The following is a 22,909-nucleotide window of genomic DNA, read 5'->3' as shown; positions in this document are numbered from 1 at the left end:
TGACACTGCAGTGCAAAGTAGTGCCATATTGCACACCTCTAAAAAGGTATAGGTCATGCTATGGTGTTGCGATATGTAGTCAATCTCTTCCTGATAAATACTGTTTTCTTGGATGTACTTCTCTTTATTACACAGACTTGCTTTAGGTAACAGTGTTGCACTGACAAGCCTATGTACCACATCATTGTAGCCATTCCCACAAAGATTCACTCATATTGAGTCACCCTGAATTTTCTGTAACACAATTTGGTAGCTAATCGCAGAGATGCATTCACACAAATACCAGTACACAGTATTGAAAAGTCATTCCCCAGGATTCACGAAGCCTCCATGTAAGAGTTATAACTCTTACACGAAGGCTGCAGTTAAACGGAGTGATGTCAGCATGCTTTGCATATTCATGAGAGCATGCTGAATCACACCTAAGTCTAACACGGTCCATGTAAGACAGTAGGGGGGCGTGTCCGTAGGCCGAGCCCTGCAAGCGGACATGCCCCCAGAAGTGTAAAAGTGCCCGAAGTAAACACCCACAACAGAGTCCACGGAAATGTGAATAAACACAACACAACACATGCCCCCACAGACTATGAACATAAAATATATATAAATGAACATGTTATATATATTTTTTAAATTGTAAAGATGTTTAACCGTGAGTGCGCTCGTTTGCGCGGGCGTGCCCGTAGCGCAGCTACAGTTAGCAGTCAGTGGGAAAGCATATAAGAACTAAATATGCAAAATAAGCCTGGAAGCAATAGCGTAGCAGTAGAGATGTTGGCTGAAGAGCAGGCATTCATGGTTCGAGCCCCCACAACACCATTTTTTTTTTTTTTTTGCAAAATAAGCAGGAAACAAGTCCCTGACAAATATGTACACATAAAACCACAAGTTATGTAAAATGTAATGAAATAGCCCATTTATATTGAAGACATGTGAGGTAACAAAAGAAGAAAAAATTTCAGATATGCCCATAGCTGAGCTACAGTTTAACAGAGTGAGTGCATGTGCCCTTAGATGAGCAGTGGTTTAACTGGTGCAAAATGAGTGCCCGTAGCTGAGCAGTGGTTTAACATGCTAAATCTATGTGCCCCTAACTGAGCTGAGTGTAATATGCGTGCCGATAGCCAAATGAGGCTTAAAGCAGCGTACCCCATTTGCGCGGAGCTGCGCACCGCGCAAACTAGCTAACCGACGGGCAACGTTGAGCAAGCCGTATCAAAACTGTCTTTACACAGACACACCCCTCAGCATGTCTAGACAGTCATGAAAAATAAAAAGCAGTGGCCAGGTTCGAACCCAGGATACTATACACCATAGTCAAGGTACAGAACCACTAAGCCATGACAGCAGTACCTGTAAATGCAATAATAGCTAATATATAGGAATGAATACAAACTAGAGCATGACAATGCAGGTTTACTGAAGTTGATACAATTCCAAAATGGCCAATCACAGATATGTGCGGGAAAAACGGACTATATAAGCCCCATAGTCGGGAATACACAGCATAAACGATTGTAGAACTGACCTGCAGGCAGAATGACAGGAGTAGGAGAGGGTAGTCGCTTTCAAGCACAGAGGTGGGGTGTTGAGGAGTCCAGGTATATGGTCTGGCTCCTAGTCCATAATCATGAGGCCCAACTCATGCAGGGCCAGGTCCTCTGGGGAGCATACAGGGCTGAGGCGTGGGACCGGTTGGCTCATGATCTCACCAGTGCCACAGGGATTCCAAGGACTGGTGAGCAGGTCCGTCACCACCATGTGGACCTGAAGAGACACAAGCAGGACCAACTGAACCTTTGGATCCAGGAGGCCCGGCAAACACCCAATGCCCCACTACTGAGTAAGTAACATTTAATTATGTATGTAAGAAATTAAACTAGCTGATATTATGGAGATGTGTATTCCAATATTACTTCATTTATATTACAGCTGCAGGTGTCTGTTCTGCGAACCGCAGAGCCTATGGCGATAGGCTGGTGCGGTTGCGCCACCAGGCAGGTCAGTAATCCACTACCAGTAACTGTAAAGAAATATAAAAGTATGACAGTCAGCAAAAGAGTGCAGTGTAGTCAGTAAGGAATAAAATCTGCAAGTAACAGTGTGAAAGTGTATGCAAGTATTGCTTGATTACAAAAGTGTGTTCCAGCCTGTAAGTTTAACCTAAACATGAAACTGTCCGACATATATTCTGAAATAAAAATGCCCTGCCTTTAAGAAAATAGTACACAACCTGCAGCAGGCTGAAAAGTATAGCTGCAGAAGATGATGAAATCACATGTGTGAAATATATCCATGTGGAAATACTAAAACATGACAGAAGAGAGACTGCTGGAAAGGATTGTAATAACTACTGGTAAAACATGTCAATAAAGCCTAGAAGTACCATCCTGAATAGTAAAATGAAAGCAAGTGAGAGAGTGTGAGAAAGTGTCATGAATCCAGCAATACAGTAGTAATAACCCCTGAATTAAGTATACTGCAGTCAAGACAGAATGAAATGCATGTGAGATTCAAAACCAAACAGCAAAATCTGTTCAAAGTGTTGCTGCATCTGAAATGTGTATCCCAAAATCAGGATATGTTGCTCTCAGTCTGCAATATGCAGATAGGATGTTTGTCTGATATACCAAACATCCACACTTGTCTACAGCTATATAAAGCAAATGTAGCAGGATGATGTAGCTGAAAAAAGCTAGATATGAATGTGTATGAAGAACCATAAAATGTATATTGATGTTGCAGTAACAGTCCTATCACCAAGTTGAAATAGTTATCATATAGGAAACTGTAGTTAGAACAGTAGTGTGTATATAACTGTAGCTATTAGAAATGTACAGCATATGTATTGTTATTCAAATGTGTTAATATTACTTTCTTCACCCCACCCTATAACCACATATAACCCATTCCACGTGAAAATGGTATGTGCAATCACAATTAACACCCCTGGACGTTTGTCCTGTTGGGTCATATATATTTGCATGTCTGTTGATGCATCTGCCCTGTTCATACATCCACACCTGATGGCCTGTTGCCATCAATTAACCCTGCATGTTGTTGGACTGTGTATTTCTGTTCAAATTATGCATGTGTTATGCACGCTGTTCAATGGTGTGAATATCTGGGTGTTTGGTTAATGGGAATACTAATGCATGCTGTTACAACTAATTGTGAATGGTATTATATGTCACTAACCCAAACTGTCATGACATAATGCAAAACATAGTATGACAGGGAAGGCGGGTTCCAGCGGACCCACCTCTCCCATCTCAGCTGGCGAGTGCACCTGGCACTAGTGCCGAGTCCGGACCCTCCTCCGGTGGCCCTGTGCCACCTGCGGGTGGAAGCGCTGCAGGGGATGGGGCTCACCCCCCCTCTGCAAGTGTGGCTGGAGGAGAACCACCACTCACCCTCCGTAGCATCCGGACTGTGGTGCGTAGGGAGATTCGGGACTCTGTTCTCGAGCCCCTACGCCAGCTCGAGGCATGGGTGGCGCAACTAACGGGCATGCCTGTTGCCCCGCCTACACAGCCCCCAGCACAGCCCTGTCCTGGGCAGTGAAGGAACAGTGGCAACTGCCTATGGGTGGGGATATCAGTTCCACTGTTGCCATCTGTGGGCTCATGGGCTCTGGATATCTATACCTCCATCCCCGTCAATTGTGTAACCCCCCCCACACGTGTCATACACCGCCCCTGTATGCATCTTGCTTGTCTTGTCTGTTTACCTACCCAACCTACCTCCCCAGCTGTACCGACTTCCTTCACCTGACATACCACTCTCACCTGAAAAAAAAAAAAAAAAGGGCACTCTGTACCCACAAAAACATTATGCCCCATACATAGCTGCCCATTCCGCACACATGTCTACTGGACATGGAACCTATCGATTACAATTGGCTGTACAACAAGTATTATTGTTGTCCTGACACCTCTCTCAGGGGTGGAAGGTTTCAAATGTCACACCAAATTACATACATATGCACAGCTGTTGCTGATGAAGAAATGGGCAGCTATGGGCCTTACCTACATCCCTCCTGCACATCCCAAGCTTGTTTCCCTACTGTCTTACCCTCTTTGTGACCCCTTTTTCACCACTTTCCTGTCTCCCCATTTTCTTTTCTTTCAAAGAAAATAGCGCGGGTGTGCGCAAGAGTAAGCACGTTTAAGCAGTTGTAAGCGGGTGTGCGCAGAGCTAACTGCCAGTGCGCATGCGTGAGCTCCACGCAAACCAGCGCTAACCCGGTTACAACTGCTTAAAAGTGCCTTAGTCACTTTGATTGACAGGTCCTGTACTCAGTTCGAAAGCAAAATAAAATCTCACTGTGAGCCCCGAACCCAGGACCTTGGAAACAGTAGTCTGCATGACTTACCACTAAGCCATGACTCTTATACAAGAACATTGTGCTAAAATAAATATATCATGTAATAGTAGGAATGAATGTAAAGGGAATATAGATGTGTAGTACACAAAGCATGCCATTTAGAACTACTATCAAAACTAGTGAATTTCCATAATAGTAGTGTGTGAACAGAAACAGCCATGCTAGTTGGAAGCTAGTAGGTAATAATGTCACTATAGCGCCTTGCAAGCCACACACATACTCACAGCAGGATAAGCACTGCCCATACCCCACAACCTCTTACAGGAACACATCTGGACCAAGTAATAAAATATGTGGAGCAAAGGCCCAAAACCAGGGACACATTGCAAATAATGTTACAACAAACGCAGACAGTTCAGAGAGTAACAGGGTCTGCACTTTGTGGGATGTTTGGAAGGGTATGCAGTCTGAAACTTGAATGTTTGTCACCATATTCTGATTGAGCCCAGAGTGACTTGCCAGAAAAAGGTGTGCATGAGATATTGACCAAAATATGAGGCAGAAATGTGGACAACCTGCAAATATCTGTACACATGACAGGTCTGACACCACCATATTTGAATAGTTAAGAGCCTAGACATAGCAACAGTGAATGACTTACAGGGATGCCCCACAGACCCCATTTGAAATGTACAAACAGTAGGCAGAAAGGTGTAACACATGCAATGGTAACTATGGAGTCCTGAAAGTATTCATCACTTGCATGGCAGAAAAAGTGTAGTAATACATATGCTCATGCTAACCCACAGTCACAACTGCAGCATACCAGACATTTTAATGGGTGTACCCCACTGATATGTACCATTTCATGAGGCACATAACAGCTGAACCTGAAAGTCTCTGGGGCCTGCTCAGCAGCATACTCAAATACCCTAATAGATGTCAAGGCCCACACCATGGCGAGACCACACTGCATGCTGTAACACCCTAGCAGATATAGCAAGCATTCCAAGGTGTGAATGTACATGGAAAATAGGAAAGCTACAGCAGCACACTACAGTCAAGACACCTAGCAGGTATACAAGTAGTGACTGTAAAGGGCAACTATTGAAGCCTTAGCAACAAAGTGCAAGCAAAAGTGAAAGGAAAGCACACACACACACACACACACACACACACACACACACACACACACACACACACATTAACAGTAGTAGTAGTTGTAGGTGTCAGTGTACATACACAATTAGTACAGGAAATGGAGAAATGAATGGAGGAATGTTAATCTACAACACACCTGGAAATATGAGAGAGATACCAACCTTTACACTCACAGAACATTGTCCACAGCATAACAGCATGGTCCCTGGCCTTAAAATCTGAAAGGGCTATGCCTATCTCACATACCTTTTTATAGCACTGTTCTGAAATCACAGTGAGAACTGCAATCAGTACACAACTGGCTGCATGCAATTAGCAAATGCTGGCTAACAATTGGTGCAGAGGCCATCACATGGGCATATGCAGATACCTACAAAAGTATGCTGTACTCCCAGTCCACACATGCAATACTTTCATTGCACCCTGAGAAGGATGTGATAGACAGACAGAGAGAGAGAGAGAGAGATATATATATATATATATATATATATATATAGAGAGAGAGACAGAGACAGAGACAGAGAAAACTGCAATTAAGCAGACACAAACAAATTGTACAGCAACAGCTACCTGAAAGCTGACAACTGGGAAGTGGAGCAGGACAGAGAACCAGACAGCAACACAAGCAGCTGTGACAAACACAGGTAATGTAAAGTAATACTATAAAGGTCTACATACTGTGAACCCTCCATATGTGTCATTGGTCTGTATCCATATGTATATGAAGATGTGTAAAGGGCAGAGGACATACAGCAACTATCAGTGAAGGCTGTACATACATTTGTATGTGAGAGCATCTATGTGCACATATCAATGTTGGTTGATTGTAGGTTGTAGTGCCATGTACAAAGTAGGTTTCACAGTTATGTATGTTTAGCAGTATGTTAGTGTGTGTATACAGTATGGTAGACAAATATGTTGATATACCTGTCTAACATATGGATACGTATGTATGTCAACATATGTATGTGTATATATATATATATATATATATATATATATATATATATATATATATGCATATATGTATACATACATAGAGAGAGAGAGATGTAGGAATACATAGACAGATGTAGATAGAATATTGTACAAACATATCTATGTAATGCACACATACAGATATAGATATATGTAGATACATATACATAGACAGACTGATCTGACTACCTACAGGTATGACTGTATATGACGACCTGCAACACAGCCTGTCCCACCCCCTCTGTCACTCACACCCCCTCTGTGCCCCCCCCCTCCACATCTATAGCAATATATGTACATCAATATATATATGTGTATATGTATACGGACATATATATATATATATATATATATATATATATATATATATATATATATATATATTTATAAAAACAAAACCGAATAAGACTAGGAAGAAATAAACTTATACTACTGAAAACTTCCGAACTGTTAAAAACAAGAACAGAATTCCAATGAATAGACGCTGAAACAGAACTGTTATTTGCTGAGTGCTTTCGTTCGCTTTATTGGTAACAATCGAACTTCATCAGAGCAAAATGTAATGCATTTGCAATACTCTGCAAGCTTTAAATAGTCTAAATGGTGTAAAAATACTTCACTATGATTGGTAGATATTCTACGCCAATGCAGTAGTATTTGGACTAATGAGAGACACTGCTATAAAACAAAAGGTTTTATCTGCTAACATCCTGCCACTAGGTGGCGTGCTTTAACTTTTTAGTTGTACCACTTTAGTGCACATTTAATGTTGAGATTCTCATTGAGCCCTGGTGGGGTATCTGCTTCAAGGAGGAGTTGCCATCTTAATTCCTTCAGCTCCAGTAGTGTGTTGCAATCTCCAAAAACTGCTGGACCTGTTCTACCACTAGAAATTTAAAACAGGTGAAGCCATTGCAGCTGGTGGCATGTCTGCTTAATGCATTGTAACTGTCATTATGCCTGATGGCTGCAAGGTGTTCCTTCACCCTGTCTGAGAGCTTTCTAATTGTTTTCCCAATGTAGAAGGAAAAACACTGGTTGCAGTAGGCTGCATAGACTACAAAAGTTGAGTGGTAGTCGTGCTGGGCTTTGAACTGCACCGTGATGTTGCAGTGTTGAAAAGTGTAGGATGTGCCTGAGTGTATGAAAGGGCAGACTACACAATGCTTGCAAGGTCCCATACCTTTGGGGTTTTGTGGGTTAGCAGGCTCATGGGGGTCTGCGCCATTCCTGAGTATGGGGGTCTCTCTCCTTTCAAAGGTTTGTTTAAGAGTTCTGGTCTTCTTGTATGAGAAGACAGGCTCATTACCTACTATCTGATGGGTGTTGTGGTCCGCTCTTATTATGTTCCAGTTTTTGCCAATGATATCCCTAATGGGTTGCATATCTCGGCTAATGGGGATGGGGAAACTACAGTTTCTGTTATTGGGTTCAGTAGTTCTGGTGGTCACCTGGGGGGTGAAGCCATGAGTAAGGATGGGTGGGTGTCTGTCTGATCTGTGGGAGGCCACTTCTTGAAACACATCCTCTACTAGTTGTTTGGGGTAATGTCAGCGGATGAACATTTCTGAAAGGAATTGGCTTTCCTTGAGGAAGGTATCATCGTCAGAGATGATCCTGGAGAGGCGGATGTACTGCCCTTTGAGCACATTCTTCTTCATAAAGAAGGGGTGCTGACTATTGAAATCCAGGAAGTTGTTCCTGTAAGTGTTCTTCCGGTACACATTGGAGGTAAGGCTGCCAGTGCTGGGGTCAATGGTTAACTGAGTATCAAGGAAGGAGATGTGGGTCCCTCATCCTGAGACTACAAAGTCTAGGTATGGGATGCTGTTTGTGAGAGGCGTAAGGAAGGTGTCCAGCTCGGTGTTGTCACCCTCCCACATGAAAAAAATATCGTCAATAAAACGACGGTATAAGTGGGCTTTGTGGAAGCCTTGTATATGGGTCAAGGTCTCCTTCTCCCATGTGCTGAGGACTAGGTTGGCAAAAGAGGGGGCCATTTTGGACCCCATCGCCACCCCTTTGGTCTGTAGGTAGATGGCTCCATTGAAGCAGAAAAAGTTGTTTTTCAGAACCACTGTGGTTAAAGCTATAAGCATTTCAGTTTCAAAAACATTGTATTTAGCATGCTTGTTAAGAAACAGTTCTAACACTTCCAAACCGTCCCTGTGGGGGATGTTGGAGTATAATGCTACTACGTCTAGCGTTACTAACATGCATTTTGAAAAATCAATATTGCTCTCATGCAAAATGTTTAAAAAGTCCCAGGAGTCCTTGATGTAAAAATCCGTTGCCTGAACTAGCGGGTTGAAAATGAAGTCCAGGTATTCCGATATTGTCTCTGTCTTGGTTTTATAGTTAGAGACGATGAGCCTGAATGGGGGGTTGGTGGGGTCCTTGTGTACTTTGGGGATGCCGAATGCTCTTCCTAGGCTGGGGTTGTGCACAGACAGAAAAACAAATTCCTCAAGGGTGATATGCTGCTTGCATTCCAGGGTTTTGAGCAGCTTATCAATGGTAGTGAAGCTTTTGTTCACTTCATTCAAGGTCACAGCCTTGTAAAAGTCCTGGTTAAGTAGCAAATTGTTAAGTTTCTGTACATAGGTTTCCTGCTCCATAAGTACAAGACCTGTTCCTTTATCCGCTTTCATGATACGCAGATTGTGATCCTGGCTTAAGTCCCGCATGGCGTCCAGTTCCGCTGGTGAGAGATTGTACCATTTATGGGAGTGGGACTCATTAAGAAGCCCTCTGAGATCTTGCTCACACACTCTTTGGAAGGCTGAAAGCGTGTTGTTGAGGGCTGGGGTGAATAGACTCTTTTTTCTGGGGGCTGCAAGTGTATCAGGAACGTCGGAGGATTCTGAGTCTGTGTCCTCTGTGTTACTCAGAAGCACTTTCAGATTTAGTTTTCTGAGATAAAGCCTGAGATCCAGCAGAACGTCAGTGATCTGTGCTCTTTGTGATGGCAAAAAGGAGAAGCCCTTGTTTAATAAGCTCACATGGGCCTCTGAGAGATTTCTGTTAGTTAAATTGAAAAGTGTGCTGGTGAGTTGCAACTCCCGCTCCCCTAGTACCTCCTCGTGGAGCTCCTGGTGTTCATCGGTCTGTCGACGAGGGACCCACATCTCCTTCCTTGATACTCAGTTAACCATTGACCCCAGCACTGGCAGCCTTACCTTCAATGTGTACCGGAAGAACACTTACAGGAACAACTTCCTGGATTTCAATAGTCAGCACCCCTTCTTTATGAAGAAGAATGTGCTCAAAGGGCAGTACATCCGCCTCTCCAGGATCATCTCTGACGATGATACCTTCCTCAAGGAAAGCCAATTCCTTTCAGAAATGTTCATCCGTCGACATTACCCCAAACAACTAGTAGAGGATGTGTTTCAAGAAGTGGCCTCCCACAGATCAGACAGACACCCACCCATCCTTACTCATGGCTTCACCCCCCAGGTGACCACCAGAACTACTGAACCCAATAACAGAAACTGTAGTTTCCCCATCCCCATTAGCCGAGATATGCAACCCATTAGGGATATCATTGGCAAAAACTGGAACATAATAAGAGCGGACCACAACACCCATCAGATAGTAGGTAATGAGCCTGTCTTCTCATACAAGAAGACCAGAACTCTTAAACAAACCTTTGAAAGGAGAGACCCCCATACTCAGGAATGGCACAGACCCCCATGAGCCTGCTAACCCACAAAACCCCAAAGGTATGGGACCTTGCAAGCATTGTGTAGTCTGCCCTTTCATACACTCAGGCACATCCTACACTTTTCAACACTGCAACATCACGGTGCAGTTCAAAGCCCAGCACGACTGCCACTCAACTTTTGTAGTCTATGCAGCCTACTGCAACCAGTGTTTTTCCTTCTACATTGGGAAAACAATTAGAAAGCTCTCAGACAGGGTGAAGGAACACCTTGCAGCCATCAGGCATAATGACAGTTACAATGCATTAAACAGACATGCCACCAGCTGCAATGGCTTCACCTGTTTTAAATTTCTAGTGGTAGAACAGGTCCAGCAGTTTTTTGGAGATTGCAACACACTACTGGAGCTGAAGGAATTAAGATGGCAACTCCTCCTTGAAGCAGATACACCACCAGGGCTCAATGAGAATCTCAACATTAAATGTGCACTAAAGTGGTACAACTAAAAAGTTAAAGCACGCCACCTAGTGGCAGGATGTTAGCAGATAAAACCTTTTGTTTTATAGCAGTGTCTCTCATTAGTCCAAATACTACTGCATTGGCGTAGAATATCTACCAATCATAGTGAAGTATTTTTTACACCATTTAGACTATTTAAAGCTTGCAGAGTATTGCAAATGCATTACATTTTGCTCTGATGAAGTTCGATTGTTACCAATAAAGCGAACGAAAGCGCTCAGCAAATAACAGTTCTGGCTCAGCGTCTATTCATTGGAATTCTGTTCTTGTATTTAACAGTTCGGAAGTTTTCAGTAATATATATATATATATATATATATATATATATATATATATAGAGAGAGAGAGAGAGAGAGATGTATATAAAGTCTGAGTGAGGCACATGTGTACAGATGTATTGCAACAGGTGCCTGGTGACAAAGGCATGGAGTGAACACCAGTGTCAAAACCGGAGTACCATACCACATTCCAGATCACCTACACCAGTAACCACCTGATATGTGATTGGCTGCCCACCACTGCATGTGTCAGGGGTGAACAGGGTCATAAATGTGTACAATTGTGGCCCCAGTGATATTCACAGTGGCACACTATCCCTGGAATACCTGCACATGGTATGTGTCAGCGGACATGGTGTGTCAGCTATGGACATGTAGGTCGGTGTACCCCTCCACACCACATAATGGATGCCATGGTATGGACCTCACATGACAGCTACAGATATGGAGAAGGACACAGTGACATGTACAACACTGTGACAATGCACTCAAACACATTACCAATGCACAGTGACTGACAACACCACAGAGTACACATATGCTACCCACATAGAGGTTACCACTCCCGGATTTACATATGTAAGTCACACCCATGACAGATGTCCAGCAACCATAGTAACACCTCACACCATCCACAACCTAAATGTCTGCTGTGTGTCATCTGTGCCACTGCAATAGAGTGCATATGTGGAGGTAAGAGTTCCTACCCACAGATAAGACATACCCTGCAATAAACCACACAGTGTTAAGAAGCAAGACTCCCCATGAGTACATGTCACACATACCCCTACTGATTGTTAGTCAGATAGGTAATATGCCATATGAGTCACCCTGTGTAACTGTGTGACAGCAGCAGGTACCATCACACAACATGTGTCACAATGGTCAGGGTAGCAGAACAGTACGCTGCTGTAGTTCCAGGGGCAATAGCATATTGTATAGTATTGTATTGTAATGTAATGTATTGTGTTGTATTGTATTGGTATGTTGAGGTGCCTCCTTCGTGGAGTGGAACCACTGCTGCTGTGCGCCAGTGTACAGGTACATATCCTGTAGTCAGGCTAGTGTTACATAGCACTTCTATATGTGTGTTTAGCTCCTGTCAGAGTTTATGTAGCATGCAACTGGGGATACCATCAGGTCCCATTCATGTTGTGTATTCTGCTGTCCTGAGGGTGGCTCTCACCTGGACATCTGTGATGACAGGGAGGTTATAGTCAGCTGGGATAACTATGCCTTATTTTGGGGGAGAGGGCGGGGTGACACCTGCACTGAACCTGTCTGCCACAATGTTGTCGATATCTGTGGTGTCAGTGAAATATTTGTTGTTGTGTACTACCTATGGGCATAGAGGATGGATCCTGACCAGGTTGCTAACATAACTGAAGAAGGCCTTCTGGTTATCTGTAGTGTCCCTCTTGATTTCCCTCTCAAAGTTGCCCATGGATTTTGTATGATGGAAAATAGATCCTTACTAGTGCTGCTCAGACATGCCCTCCCTTTATGGAATTATGCTCTGTCTTGCAGTAGCTTCCATCTTCTGGAATACAATCTGTCTATGGCTGAGGTCCACCAGACAGGATGCTGTCCCTTTGTGGAGAGCGTCTTGGTCATATATGGGATTGCATGATCCATGCATTCTCGGAGATGTCTGTAGAAAGCAATTGTGTAGGGGTCAGCATTGTGAGTTGTATCTGCCACTGGCCCAGTGGGCTGAAAGGATACCATGTCACTGTTACAAAGTGTAAAGTTTGTATCTGTAATGTTATGCACTATAGTCGTTTGTGCTGGTGGTGGAGGTGGGATATGTATATCCAGGGCAATCAGTGTGTGGTCAGCTCACAGTAGTTGATGATGTAGGCCATACAGTACCTAGATACAAACCCCCAGAGTGAGGAGGTGCTCTTGACCTGAATCAGTTTTCTGACTGCTGGGGTTTGGTAGTATGTCGTATGGAGTGTGCCAGGTACTGTTGCACAGTTGCTGGCTGAGCACTGATACCTGGCCATCTACATGTGTATCCACCAATAGACAGATGCTACATATGTGAGATATGTTGTATCATAACAGTCGAGTAGCATGTGTAGTATGTGTGCCAAATTCTGCTGACATATATTGCTGATACCAGGTTATTTTCTTTCTCAGGTACATGGCCCACCCGCGGAATCCCACCTACTCCACAGCTGAGGATGAGGAGATACACCAGAGCCTGGTGTGGGATTATGCAATACTCTTTTCCCACACCAGCCAGAATCAGCAGGAGAGGGCTGCACTGTGGCAAGACCTTGTCCGTCGGGTAAATGACATAGGCACGCATAATAGGACATATGAGCAGGTACGACATCACTGCAGTGATTTAATCAGACATGTCCATCAGCGTGCGTTGGATATCCACAGGCAACAGGTCGCCACAGGTGGTGGGGTGGCTACACATCCCCCACTCACCAGACTGGAGGGACTACTCATGAGTGTAGTGGCTCCAGTCCGCCAGCAACAACAACAGCAGCAGACATGCATTATGATGGAGGCTGGAGCCACGCAGCAGCAAGACAGTGAACGTGCAGGTAATATGCCATATGTATAGTTGACTGTTGTGTACACTGGTAGTTAATGCATGTGTGAGGTGTGTCCTTGGTTTGTAGCTGTCACCATAGTATTTAATGTGCAAGTGTGATATCCTCAATATTAGCAGCTGACCTGTGAAAGGTGACTGTTGTACTACTGACCTGTATCATACTCAGTAACAATGGCACAGTTGTGCCCACTGACATTAGTTTCTTCACATCTGCAGGACCCTCTGGTATAACAGCAATGCAGCATATCCATGCTGGTGAGTGTGTATTAACAATTCCTGTAATAGTGCTGATAGTAATAGTACTATTTGTCTCACTTAGTAGTGCTCTTTGTATGCATGTAGGTATGTCTGTGTCTGTGTGTTGATATCACGCATACTGAGTACTGTACAATTGTGTGAAACTGTGTGCATGTGTGCATGTGTGCATGTGTGCACCTGTGCATGTGTGCACCTATGCATGTGTGCATGTGTGCATGTGTGCACCTGTGCATGTGTGCACCTGTGCATGTGTGCATGTGTGCACCTGTGCATGTGTGCATGTGTGCATGTGTGCACCTGTGCACATGTGCATGTGTGCACCTGTGCATGTGTGCATGTGTGCATATGTGCATGTGCATGTGTGCATGTGTGCACCTGTGCATGTGTGCATGTGTGCACCTGTGCATGTGTGCATCACTGATAATGTGTAGACGTTATAAACTGTGTTTCCTGTTTCCCTCCCACAGGTTCTGTTGCTGCTCTGGTGTCATGTAGCAGGGAACCTGAGTCAGGTGCCGTGGGTACTGATAATGATGACATCTGTGTAATGGCACAGGAAAGTATGCCAGGGTCCGCCATTGGTCAGCCGATTGACAGTACACAGCTGTCGACCCCATCAATGCGCACAGTTATCTTGCCAATACACCCTTTGTCACCAATGTCCCTAGGTGATGGACAGCATACAGTGGGCATTGACCAGGGTAATGTGGTATCTGTGGCACATGCCTCCCCACACAGCAGCCATGGGCATGGCCCAGAGATGGTACCACACAGACAGATGTCCAGGGGTTCTCGTGGGAGCATCCGTGGGCGTACTGCCCCTGTCAGACATGCCCACAGAGGTCTTACAACCTCAGCTATGTTTTGGGCTGTCATGCCGGCACAGTCACGTATGGAACGGTACACCAGACAGGGTCTGAGGGAGCTGACAGCATGTCGCACAGCCATGACTGACAGTATGCGTGACATTGCGGCTGACATCCGTGATTTCACCGATGTCATAGACAGACGTTGTGGGGACATATTAGACCGGTTCCACAACTACATGTTCATGAGCCAGGGCGATGGTGGGCGGTTGAGGCATCGACGTGGCCGTATGCCAGCAACAGCAGCAGCTGGCAGTCGTCGCGGACGACAACAGGGCGCTGCCGCCCGTAGTGCCAGCAGCAGCCCCAGCAATGCTGGGTCTGTGCTGTCATCAGACTGCCCCAGGAGACCACGTGCACGTGGCTCTGGCCAGGCCCGACAGGGATCTGTGTCCAGTCAACGAACACCTGCTCCTGATGACAGTACCCAGTCTGGGTTGGTACTGGATACGGTCCGTAGCACCCCTGCAAGGCACAGGTACCGTGTCCGTGGCCAGAGACACTGATCTGTATGACCTGGCAGGTACAGTCTGTGGCTGTCCACAAACACCAGTATATGGCAGCCATGAGGTGGAACTGTGTGCATCCATACACACATGCGAATTGACAACACCTAGGGCTACCGTACACGCACACACTGCATCAACATTGCCCCACCTTCTACTGCTGTCCCTCACCAACACACATACACATACATGTCAATTGGTGGTATCGGTGGCTGACTCAGGCATACCAAGTTCACACCCTGTGCATATGATGAAACTGTGCCACCTCCTGCAATCTGTAACAACTGTGCAGGTACAGGTTAACATGTTGCTGATGCACAGGGTGACCACATAGATGTGTAGTAATAGTATCATGTTGTTAACAGTACTGTGTGCTGAATTAATTGTGGGTATATCACAGCATGCCTGATGCAGTAAGTGTGTGATTGTCATGTCCTGTTGTCTACATCCATGGTAAGTACCATAGTGTATCATCTGCACATGTTGGCATACTGGTGGTAATGATGTCAACAGAAGGCTACATATGTAGGTAGCACAGGGGATAGGGTAATGAATGTAGTAATACACAATGATGGACATGTAAATTGCAAGTGGCATGTTGCCCACACTGGACTCTGCAATGCAGATGTTTGAGGATGTTGATATGTGTGCAGTACTACACGACTGGTACAGGACACACAGGAGCACCCTAGCACTGCATGCTCACATCTCATACCATGCTAGACAGCCCCAACACACATAACTAACTGTCACAGGAGGGAGAGTCCCCATATATGTCAGGGATACTGTGGTGGCAGGCCAGGTAGCATACATCCTACTAAGTATGGAACCACTGAGTGAAGGCTCAGTGTCTGTTATTTGACATGTGTATTACTGCAGGTATGAGCACATGGGTTTCCATCCAGTTATTGTACATCCTGACAGTACATGGTCTGTACACTTGTGTGCACTGAGACTGGACCCTAGCCATCTGACCCGTGTATTTCCATGTACATGTGCATAGTGCCTGCATATTTGCAGTGTTACCTACTGGAACTGGTACAGCTTGTTTGTTGTACAATGGACTACATGCAGCCCTGTTTACTGTAGCTTTGTTTGCATGCATGTTTGCTTGCAATTACCCTGGAATACTGATCACACCTGCAATGCATAGTTATAGAGCTTCTGTGGACTCCTAGTGCCATCTGCATAGCTTACTATATGTATGTCCATGTCCCACTTGACAGGATGTCACTGTTTGTCCTGTTCACAAGTACATTGCCTGTGACACAGTGCATATGACTTACCTGGCATGTGTCCACTGAGTAGTCATATATGCTACTGCTAACTAATCACAGGCACTACACCTTCACATATTCATCTTCTGTTGAACTACCTGCTTTGCTAGGGACGGCCTGCACCTGTCACCCCTGGGCTTTCAGATATTGGCAAAGGCTCTTGCTACCCCCATAGTGCCTATGTTAGGCAAGGCTCAAATGACAAACCCACCTTCATAGGTATCACAAGGGATAAGAAACTAAGAGTAATGCTACCCAACGCCAGAAGTCTAAACCTCCAGATGCATGCACCCAAAACACTCCTTGGCATGGAGAACATCAATATCTGTGCAGTAACAGATGCCTGGTTCAGGGCTACTGAGAGCACACCAGCACTACCAGGTTTAACCTGGTTGATTTCTTTGAAACAGTCACCAAGGCCATTGACGAGGGGAAGGTGGTTCACACAGCCTACCTGGACCGCCTTCACAACAATACCCCACTTGGGCATTCTAGAGAAGCTCACCAGCTTAAATATAAGCCCCTATGTCACTAGATGGATTGCACAGTGGCTCAAGGACAGAACCCACATGGTTAGCATTGCTGGAGCCATGCCAGACTCCAAACCAGTTACGAGTTGTGTCCCACAAAGCTCAGTCCTGGGACCTCTCTTGTTTGGTATATATTTATTGGAGGTACAGGCCAACACGGACGGACTGTGGCTGACCAAATATGCAGATGACTGCGAACTGGCCACCATAATCGACTCTCCAGCCGACACAAGCATCTTCCAAAGGGGCATCATAGAAACAGACAACTTGTGCCAGAGCCATGGCCTTCAGCTGAACAGTGTTTAGAAAGGGGAATGTTCATCCTGTAGTCTGTTCACCTAGTTGCCAAAAGAGACATTGTCCTCACACACACTAACCCCCCTCAGCCAAAAACACACACTTGCCATTTGCAGGATTCAAACCCCTATCTGACTATGTTATGACACTCGAGACAGACACATTAGCAGAGTGTGCTATTCGCGTTACTGGGAGGTTTTCCTTCTCTTGCTTTACTTATAGGGTGCTGACATCATCAGTGTTTAGAAAGGGAAATGTGCATCCTGTAGTCTGTTCTCCTAGTTGCCAAAAGGGACATTTCTCTCACACACAACTGCCCACACACTAACCTCCTCAGACAAACACACACACTTGCCATTCACAGGATTCAACCCCCTACCTAACTATGTTATGATACTTGAGACGGACGCATTAGCAGAGCGCGCTATTTGCATTACTGGGAGGTTTTCCTTCTCCTGCTGTACTTATAGAGTGCTGACATCATCGATGTTTAGAAAGGGGAATGTGCATCCTGTACTGTGTTTTCCTAGTTGCCAAAAGGGACATTTCTCTCCCACAGACTTACACACACACCAACCCCACTCACACACACACACACACTGAGCATTTGCAGGATTCAAACCCCTACCTAACTATGTCATGACACTTGTGACAGTCGCATTAGCGGAGCACGCTATTCGCATTCTCCTGCTGTACTTATAGGGTGCTGACATCATCGGTGTTTAGAAAGGGGAATGTGCATCCTGTGGGGAGGCAGACACCAAGCACACTCTGGCTAAGCTGTCATTCCCTAGGGCAAACAGCCTAGTGTTGACCTCTACACCCATATGTTTAATTGTCAAATGCACATTATTTGTTGCTGATAGACTGTTTGCACATCTTTATTGCCATAGCATTCCCTGTTTGTATGAACAACTTGTGCATCTGTGGAAGATGTTTGCATATGGGAGGGATACACTATATCACGTATGTCTCTGTAGTCATTTAACTGTGTGCACTGGGCAGACTGCTGTAATGTGGTTGGTTCCTGGAATAACACATAAAAATACCAGATATGTGTGTCCAACTGCTAAACTGAGATTTGGCCTAAGTGTGTGAGCATGCCCAGTTCAGCCTTCCCATGGCATGTTGTCTAACATATGTCTCATTTATCAAAGTGTGTGAGCATGCCCAGTGTGAGCATTCCATATGTTGGACTCTGCAGCCCACCACATTTGTGGATGAGTGTGAACTTCAACAAATATCACCCGTTTATGGTTGTGTGTTGTGTGTCGTGTTGTGTAGTTACAGTACAACTGCTTTGTGTGTGAACACAACAGGATTATACTGTGCCTGCAGTGTTTGCATGGGATACTTTGCATACAGTTGTCAACATCCTTTCACACTGACCTAACACTGTAGTACTGTAAAGTGTACTGGTAGTACTTTGACTGTGGTGGACAGTATCCTGGGCTTTAGTGCTATCACTGCTTTACATTTCAATAGTGGGCACAACAGCCTGGTTAGGGGCCAGTTGTGTACATCTGACCATGTTGCATTCTGTTCAGATATGAACTACTTAAACCAGGCTTGTCCAACATTGGTAGTGTATTCCACAACATAGGAGTACATTTGCAAACACTAGCGATGTGCCCTAGTCCATGTCTAATGCTAGTTGGAGAGTGTGTTTGTCCTTCAACACACATTGTAAGTGGAGTTTGCCATGACATATGTCATGGTTAGTATACTGTGCCTCTGTCTACCTGTGACATGACAGTGATACCCAGGATAAAGCTACCATCTCCCATCCACTCATCAAGATTCCTATTGAGGAAGATTGATAAGTGACTCTATGGGTAGCCTGTACTGGGGGTTCACTCATGGGTGGGGGTGGCTTCTGTGTTATGGATCACGCAGTACAGCTTGCCCTATGTCCAGTGCTGGGGTTCAGGTCTCTCATGTGCATAGCTCACTGCCATTCAGATTGTACAAGGTGCAGCATGTTTATTGATACCAGCAACACAGGCAACACATGGCATCTGTGCAAGCTCCTTGATACTCCTGGTGAGGTACTGTTGGGGACTTTACGGTTGATGGAGGTGTCTGCTGAGGTACATCCCACAGGGGCTATTGTAGTCAATTATACCACTGATGAAGGATGACTGCAGAGCCACAATGACCTCCCCTTATTTAGATCTGACAACCTTCATTATTAGGTGGGTATATGGTATGTTTCTGTAAACACTACAGCACATGTTTGTCCAATGCAGGATATCTATCACCTTGTATCCCCAGGTCTCTCATTACATGTTAACTACATAATGGGTTAACACCTATGTGGTAATTGGTGGGCACTTACTGTATATCCACGGGGGTTGACTATACACATTTCTGCAATTAGCTTGCTGACATGGCTATGGCACCAGTTGTCTGTTTCTATGTGGCCCTTTTGTGGGATGCTTGTGTCAGCTGGTGGATCATATGTGGTGAGCAGTTTGTAGTCCTCTGCAAACATGTTCGGATACAGTCCTTCCATGTTTGCCTGTACCTATGGGACATATATACCAGACGAGGGAGATCCCAGGACAAAGCCTTGTGGGATGCCAGTTATATCTGGTTTGTAGTCTGACATGGCTGCAGCATGTCTGACCATGTCTGTTCTGTCCTTGGTCTGGTTTGCAACCCCTCTACTGACATGTGAGTTTATATTTAAGCTGGTGAGCTTATCTATAATGAACACGTAGGGTATTGTATAGAAGCCTTTGCAAGGTCCAGCTACGCTGTGTGGACCACATTGCCCTCATCAATGACCTTAATGACTGTTTCAATTGAGTCAAACATGTTTAAGGGCAGGATCTGCACTTGAGAAAGCCACACTGGGTAGGGTCCGGTGTCAGTAGGTCCCCAATATCTTTATGTCTGTGGTACATGCTGATCCTTTCCATAGCTGTGCAGACCGAGCTTCTCAGGATTCTGGGGTAGTAGTTTTCAGTATCCATTCAGGCAACACCTTTGTTGAGAAGGACCACTGTTGTTGTACACTGCTCTTTGGGTACATATTCTGTGGTAAGGCTGACATTGAGCAGTAGTGTGGTTTGGCATTCCATTCATCTTGGAGTCCATGTTGCACTAAGCCCAGGACACCATCTCATACCATTGCTGCTGTGTGTTTTGCTTTGTATATGTTGGCTGTTACCTCAGCATCTGCAATGTCAGGGGGCCAGCAGTCTGCTGGGATAGATATTCTGCATTCGCGGGGGGGGGGGTTGCACTGCACCTGTCAGGATGTATGTTGACAATATGTGTGTGTGTTTGTCATATTTGTGTGATTCAGGGCATATCTGTGAATTCCCAACATGGTTCCTACCATCAGTTGTGAAAGCCTTGGGATTATCCTTAGTGTCCTGTACAATTTGTATCTTCATAGGTTCATAGGTTCATACTAGGCTATCCACCCTAGCGCATTTGTTAGCCTAGCCAGAGTGTGTGTGGCTTTTGCCACCCCTTGCTATATGAATATTATGGCCATTTATGATTTGCTTTGCTGTGCCTCTGTCTGGACATGACACAGTGAAGACCCCCAGTGTAACTCTACAATCATCCATCCACTTGGCAAGATTCCTGTTGAAGAGTGTCAGTGAGGGGCTCTGCCTAACATGGAGTGGGATTCTGGTCCAGGGTGTGGGGAGCCTCTGGATTATGTATCTGTCCCACCAGCACATCCTATTTCATTATTTGTTGAGGTTGACATCTCTCACTCTCACAGCTCTGATGGATTTGAGTTTTCTGGGGTGGAGCATGTCCATTACTCCTGTGTTGGGCATGGCCATCTACAACAGGCATGCAATGCCTCTGTGTAGGCAGTATGTGACTGCATTCAGCTGGGGTGTCTACAGCCAGGCAGCATATGACATATATTTGAGACCCTTTATCCTCTTGGTGAGGTACCTTTGAGGTCTTTCTAACTGCTGCAGGTGTCAGGTAAGGTACATCCCATATGAGGCATTGTACTAGATTATGGGTGTGATTAGAGAACAGTATAGGGGCACAATGACCTCTGTTGACGTAGATGTGAATCCTTTCCTGATACGGTGTCAAATGTAGACAGTCTTCCTAGCCACATTGGCAATGTGGGTGTCACATAACAGGTTACTGTCCACTTGTGTCCCTAGGTCCCTGGTTACTCCTTCCATACATAATGGTTTACCACCTATGTGGTAATTTGTGGTACCTTGTTTGGTATTTGGTGGGACATTCATACTGTCCATTGTCTTCAGGACGGCTGGGTGGGGTTCCTGTGTGTGAGAGTGTGGTCTGTAGCATGCTACAGACTGTACAGCAGTCTTGCCTACAGTTAGTTGCACATGGGTGGACTCCAATGCCTTGTGCATTGTCAGTTACCTGGACGTATGGGTGTCTGTGCTGACTATGGATGCTCACCCTCCTTTTATGTTTTGTTCCAGGTTTTGGGGCCATGACACATGATACGTGGTATAACCTGGTAGTGCTGGTGTGCTGCCAGGAGGCTTGCAGCAGGTTTCTGTCACTGCAAAGACATCGATGTTCTCCATACTGGGGATGGCCTTGGGAGCATGCATATTGGGGTTTACACATCTGGCATTGGTCAGCATTTCCCTTATGTTTCTTTCCACTTATGTTTTCTAGTGTGGTGGGTCAGTCTTTTCAGCCTTGCCTACAAAAGGCTCTATGGAGGTGGCAAAGGCCTTATCCAATATTCAGACGCCCAGGGGTAACAGATGCAAGCCATCCCAAGAACAGCTGCGTGGCTTGTCAAGCATGACATCCCAAGCAGACAGACATTGGATCCCCTTGGAATGACACCAGTAAGTGTGCCACTTGCTATGACTGATCATTCCATGTTTGTACTGTGGCATTATTCTTGGTAAGGGTAGGATGCTGCAAATGGTGAGTGTCATACCGGCCTGGACTACATAATCAGAGAGCTCATCTATGTCTCTTTTCATGTAGTCTAGGGAGGTACATCTCAGGTCATTCACACCAGCATGGACTATGACTGCATCATATTTCTACTTGCTTTGGAGTGACCTGCATACTTCTGTTATGTGGCATATTGTGGCAGCCTACAGGCAGCTTACTGTACCCTTTCCCTTGTTCAGTCTGGTGAGCAGGACAGCAGTGTGTCTGACTATGGAGTCACCTATTACAACTGTATCAGGCATGTTGTTTCTCCTTCTGGCCTGTGACTGTTTGGCACACCAGCTTTGTGTACTATGTGTTGCATGTGCTATGTTTGGAGGTTGTTTGATTGGGTGTCTGCTTTAGAGGCCTCTGTTGGTGTGCTGTGTTTGTAATTTGTGCCTCCGGGAATGTTTTTCTGTGTTTATGTGTTTGGTTTGCAGTTGTGATAGGTCTATGTGGGACTGTGTTTGTGGTGTGTGTGGTTACCTTCTCCTCCTGACTAGTTTTGGGAGTACTGAGTTGAGGGAGCTCAGCCTCCAGTTTGGATAGATGTTTGCATCTCTCACATATATTTGTATTTCTTGGGTGGAGTTGGGGGTTGTCTGTGTACTTGGGGCAGGTGTAACATTGCCTCAGGATTCACAGATTCAACTTGTTGTGGCTGGCCTTAGTGGATTGTATGTGTGGACAGATTTTATTGCCATACTACTGATCAGTGATTACTTCATTGTTTATGTTTGCTCTATCATGTA

Source organism: Protopterus annectens, chromosome 2.part1, assembly GCF_019279795.1.
Source record: "Protopterus annectens isolate FY-2018-M chromosome 2.part1, PAN1.0, whole genome shotgun sequence".
Lineage (NCBI taxonomy): Eukaryota > Metazoa > Chordata > Ceratodontiformes > Protopteridae > Protopterus > Protopterus annectens.
Note: the sequence above shows the minus strand (reverse complement) of the source record.